Genomic DNA, 6,209 nt, shown 5'->3' with positions numbered 1-6,209 from the left:
TTACTGATCTTTTATCCCATACAATTATTTGGTAAGCTGGGCCCAAAAGCCAGATGTTTGGTAGAATTTGGTAGAAAGTGTTAAACGTCGCCGAATGTGTTCTAAAAGCAAACACAAACCTACTGTCCAGACTGTGTGTGAGAGTTGAAAAATTTGCAGCTTAAGAGGCCACCAGACCTCATACAGTATCATGCAAACGTGATACAACACGTCGGCAATGGTGGTCACCAAGGATGTAGACCAGTCAGTTTATTTGCACATCCTGTGCAATTCATGAGCCACAAGCAATTTAGATAGTGCCTTACACACTCTTACTGCACTACCAAATATTAACTTTAAGTAAGTAATATAATTTTATGATATGTTTTAAAATCTATTTTATTGTCAAATGAGAATGTCTTGATTTTATGGTAGCATTTATTGTTTTGTAGGATTTTAGTTGGATTTAGATATTTTAAATATTGCGAAAACAAAAAATCTTCACTGGAGCTGTGTGATTGAACATATTATAATTTCATTCGCAATTCTGGATATCAAGATATGATCACTGTCCCACAATTTGCTTTGCACAGATGATTTTTTTATTTTTGTTTTATTCACTTTATTTTTTTCTTTTCCATGTTGGATTGAAATAAAGTACAACAGAAGACTTGAAATACATTTAAAAGTTATAATATGATCATTCAAATATATGATCATTCAAATATAACATGCAAGACCAAGGAAGCAATAACTCTGTCTGGGGCTCGTTCTAAGTAAGCTCTAGCCTGTATGTTATACTGCATTGTTAACAGCTCATTTCACTGAACTACAGCACAATTTATTAAATTAATCTCAAATTCTTTTTTTATTAGCATTCTTATTATTAGATGAATATGTTATAAACAGGGAAAGTTAAAGATTAAGCTCTCAGAGAGGGAGTTGTGTTTGAAGGCCTAATGGGCGTCCATCCAGCCATTTTTTAACCAAGTGTCACAGGCTGGGTCTCTGTACCTGTTTTGAGTTTTATTTTGTATTTTTGAGTCTCTTATGTTAGGTTTTTGGTTATAAGTTCATGTTTTAGGGTTTATTTGAGTTTAGGTTTTTCATTATTTCTCATCTGTTTCCTTGGTTTATGTGTTTTGGTTTCTTGTCTAGTCCGTCATGTGTTTTAGGTCTGTCAAGCTTGCTTTGTCATGTCTATGTCTCCATGTTTCCGGTTTATTTTGAAAGAGTCTGGTGTGTTCTTGTCATTGTGTTGAGTATATGAGAATAATGGCTCGTTTGTTTTTTTGGGGGGTTTTTTTTGCAGAAAACCGCAGTACCTCTTCTGGGTCCTGTAGTAAAACACACCCTGCCATGACAGCAAGTGTTGAATTCAGCATTATGCAGGGCTGGACTCTGTCCCAGTGTACATTTGGAAAGATTCCATGACCAATTTACAATTACCATTTATTTACCATGCATGCTTTTGGAGCTCCGGGAGGAAACCTACTCATGGAACAGAAACAACAAGAAAACACAAAGATGCTATTAATGAAATCGAGTTTCTAGTTTTCAAAAAGTAGCGGGATCTTTTGAGAGATCTCGCAAAAGTTCATCTTATTTTTTTTTTCCCCCATTTTTTTCCGTACTACTCTGACACACCTGGAAGATTATTATTTCTTATGGAATGTGCATGTTTTGTCTTGTACCCAGGACCATGTACTGAATTTCATCGCACAAGGTTTGCCTTTTGATTAAAGCAACCATCTTTCCCCATCGACTTCAGGAAGTCCACAGAGCCCCGTGTGTCAATTCACAGGACAAAGGTTGTTGATGATCTTTTGGCTGTATTTATGGACAGTAACAAAACGAATGTGACTTTAAAGATGAACTTTGTAAATGAAAATGCTTTTGATGATGCTGGAGTGTCAAGGGAGGTTTACACTGCATTTTGGGAGCGATTTTTGGAACAGTGTGAAGGTGAAACTGAACGAGTTCCAAGGCTGAGGCCAGCCTTTTGTAATGCTGAATGGCAAGCAGTTGGGCAGATACAGGTGAAAGGCTTCCTAGACCATGGTGTCTTTCCAGTGAGACTGCCAAATGCTTTCATTTTAGCTTGCATCCTTGGACTCAGTTGATCATGATTACGTCGTGGAGGTGGCCATTCTATGGCCACCTCCACGGGACAAGACTCGGCTGTCCATCTGCATCTAAAGAACAAAGGTCACTCTTTCAAGGATGCCAGTGTTCACATTTTTAAACAGGTGAAAATATATTTATGAGCAACAGGAATTAGTGGCGCTGAATCTTTGATTTTATTTGTTTTTTTGATGTGTTTTACTTGCATCTATTTGAAAGAATTAAATTAAATTAAATTTTATTTCAATAATGACTTTCAAAGTAAAACAGAACACATAACAGACACAGACTTGACTAAGGGATACAGCTGACAGAGAACAAAGGGAACAAAGCGGTAGGGATGACTGTTCACTAAATAGAAGGAGCACAGAATCACAACCTCAGAACTAGAACACAAGAAATGCTAAGCTGGGAATACTAGAGAGAGAAATCAAAAACCAAGAGACTAGGAAAGACGCATCATGAAATCAAAGATAACTGATGCAAACAGAAAAACATGGAGCCCACAGACACAGAACTGTGACATTTGTAAAGCCCATGTTGATATAATTGCTCCAATTTTACTCAGGATGGTGAACTGCTCCATTGCATGGTGCTCTTTTCTGATTGTGTGTATGATGCCCATGTTTGTCTTCTTCCTAAGAAGGACAGAGACCCCACCAATTAGTCTATTAATTAAAAAAATCATCTTGTCTTCACGTCTTAATAAATTTGGGGGCACTTTGATTTGACAGGATCAAACTTGGTTTATCACTGACAGATCTGCTTTCTCTAAGACCTGTCATATGTTGAATGTACTGTATGGAACAAACCCACCACATTGAGCTGCTATTTCCTAGACAACATTCTAGGAGTTGACTGATTGTTGGTAAATGGACTGATTTTTATATAGTGCTTTTCTACTCTCCCGGAGTACTACACAACATGCCTCATTCACCCATTCACACCCACCCATTCGAAGCACTTCTAAACTCAAGTGCAAGCTAAACTACATTCACACTCTGATGAACACATTGGAGGGCAACTTGGGGTTAGTATCTTGCCAAAGGATATTTGACATGCAGACTGGGAAAGCCAAGGTTCGAACCACCAACCTTCCGATCAGTAGCTGATCTGCTCTACCACCTGAGCCACCACATGTTGGGGTGGGTGTAGTTTTGCTGGTGTGGTGTGGTCAGGTGGGCTGCCCCGTGCTCTGTGGGTCTTGGCAGTGCTGCTGCTGGGACCCAGTCTGGATGGGCCTAGGGCCCCTGCTCTTGGTTGATTATGGAAAACGGGGGTGCCCACTGGCATCAGCAGGGAAGCTGGGTCCAGGGAGGGGGTAATTTTGATTGCTACTGTACCAGAAAGGAGAGGCAAAAAGGGAAAAAAAAGCAAAAAAAAAAACCCTAATTAATATATCTATATCTGTATCTATAGATAGATAGATGCAATATCCCTGATATAGCAAAGTATTTTATTCTATTTTCGTATAGTATATTATTCAATTTTATCTTATTCTATTTTATCTTACTCAATTCTATTAACGTTTAATTCTCTTAACTTGTACTGTCCACTTTCTGCCGTAACCAAAAAATGTCTCATGTGTGGGACTAATTAAGGTTTAACTTATCTATCTTATATAGTACTTGTGACACAAAAATGCAAAAATCTGAACTCTGACTTTCACATTGACTCAACATGGAGCCATATTTGTACATTTAAAGCAGTTTGAAATGTACATTTCTTAAAATCTGTTTTGAAGAAGCACCTTTAAAGCTGCATTTGATGTTTAGTTTTCCTCTCACTAAGGTGTTGATGATTTATCCTATACAAATATTTAGTAAGCTGTGACCAAAATACAGGTGTTTGGTAGAATTTTGTAGAAGGTGATGAAAGTCGTTCAATATGTTCTAAAAGTAAAAATCAAAACTACTGTCCAAACTATGTGTGAGAGTTAAAAAATTTGAAGCCTAACATGCCACCAGACCTAATGCATGTAAACATGACGCTGCAGGTCGGCAATGATAGTCACCAAGGATCTAGACCTGTGAGTTTATTTGCACATCCTGTGCAATTCATGAGCCAGTAGCAATTTAGACAGCGCCTTACGCACTCTTACTGCACTACCAAATATTAACTTTGCGTAAGTAATATAATTTTATGATATGTTTTAAAATATATTTTATTGTCAAATGACAATGTCTTGATTTTATGGTAGCATTTATTGTTTTGGTTGAATTTATATATTTCAAATATTACGAAAAATCTGTTCCCTCTGTGATATTCTCATAAGGGTCTTCTGAATCGCCCTTTGTCTGGTCCCTCACCCAGAACCAGTTTGCCATGGGAGACCCTACCAGGGGGCAAAAGCCCCCAGACAACATAGCCCCTGGGATCCCTGGGACACACAAACCACTCCACCATGACAAGGTAGTGATTCGCGGAGGGGAATTTCAAACATTGTAATGTTTAGACATATAGAACAAAATAAAACAAAATAGATTTTTATTGTTATTGCACATGCACAATAAAATTGTGGGTGTTCCACACCATCTGTACATGGACTAAAGCTATAAATAGTATTGCAGCAAGAATAAATATCAAACAAGAGGATTATAAACAAATAAGAGGAAAATGCATAATAGAGGATAGGTTGCAAATTGCTTGAAAGTAGTGCATTGGACTTGGTCTGAGTATAGTCCATGTGTGAGTGGCCTGAGTGATAAGGGTTCCTCAGATCATGGCTTAGATTGGTGGGTGGGTGGACAGGGATGGGGTGTGGGGGGATAGTGTTTGTTGACAGTCCAAAAGTCAGCAGCCGGTATCTTATGGACCCAAAATGCAGATACAGGAGAACGGAGTTGAATTCAAACAAAAGGCGAGACTTTATTAGGGCTGATGACAGGGGTAAAAAATAAAAGCAAGGGCGAAAGAGGAATGACAACTAACCTTGTAATCTAAACTAGGAAAATTAAAACAAGATAACTATGACAGAACTGTGAAGCTATGAGACAATATGAAAGCTCTGACATTATGAATGCTGTGACGAGCATGGAGGAAAATAGACATCCTGACAAAGATTGATTGACAACACAAAGACTAAATACACACATGAGGTGATCAGAGAAAGTGGAGACACATGAGGAAACAGCTGACTAGAAAGAAACATAATGACATCACAGGGGAGAGTAAAACTAAACACATTGTACAAAGAAACACAAGACATTTCAACATAAAACAGGAAATATGGAGAGACATAGACATGACACAAACCAGCAGGGAATACTTAACACAGGGGTGATGACATAAAGGGATCTAATAAACAAAGAAGTAAACTAAGTAACCTGGAAGCTACTACCAAAAGAACTAAACATACACAATCAATATCAAAATACATGGAAACTCAAAGCACTGGGTCACACGACCCAGGACCATGACACTGGCTCAGGGGAAGAAGTTTATGCGTTTGGAGGTGTGGGACCTGATTGACCTGAGGCGCCGACCAGAAGACAGCGGGTCAAGCAGGCAGGGTGCAAGGGGTCACCTGTGATAGGTCTGATTTTCCTGAGACAGAACGATCTGGCGATGCCCTTCAGTGGTGGAAAAGTACAGTGAATGATTTTTCGTGGTCCCTGAATAGAAAACATCCAGGCAGTAGGAGAACCCGCTCTCCACTGAGGGGCGGTAGTAGGCCAGTAGCAGCTTCAGGTCGAGTTTGTTCTTCCTCTGGATGCAGAGGAAGTGTGGCCGCTGATGGGCCTTCTGATGGGTCCCAAACTTAAAGTACTAATATCTGAGTTCTTTTGTATGAGGGAGGTTCAGTTTCAGGTTATCAATTCTCAACCTCTGCCCTGTACGCTGTCTCATCAGAGATGAGCCCAATAGCGGTGGTGACATTGGTCTACTTAACGATGACATTGGTTGGGTTGGTGTTCAGTCATAAATATATAAATAAATAAATTACAGTAGGGGGCTGAGAATGCAGCCCTACAGGGATATATGAGTAAACTGATGAAAATTAGTTAAAGACATACATTGGTCAATTGTGTATGTAATGTGTAAAACACCCCCGATCAAATTGAGACTTTTCTTTCCTCGGTTTAAAGTTCCTTTCTGTTTGTGAA

The sequence above is a fragment of the Maylandia zebra genome, linkage group LG7 (assembly GCF_041146795.1).
Source record: "Maylandia zebra isolate NMK-2024a linkage group LG7, Mzebra_GT3a, whole genome shotgun sequence".
NCBI classification, from domain to species: Eukaryota; Metazoa; Chordata; class Actinopteri; order Cichliformes; family Cichlidae; genus Maylandia; species Maylandia zebra.
The sequence above is the reverse complement of the archived record's forward strand: the minus strand, read 5'-3'. Positions refer to the sequence as shown.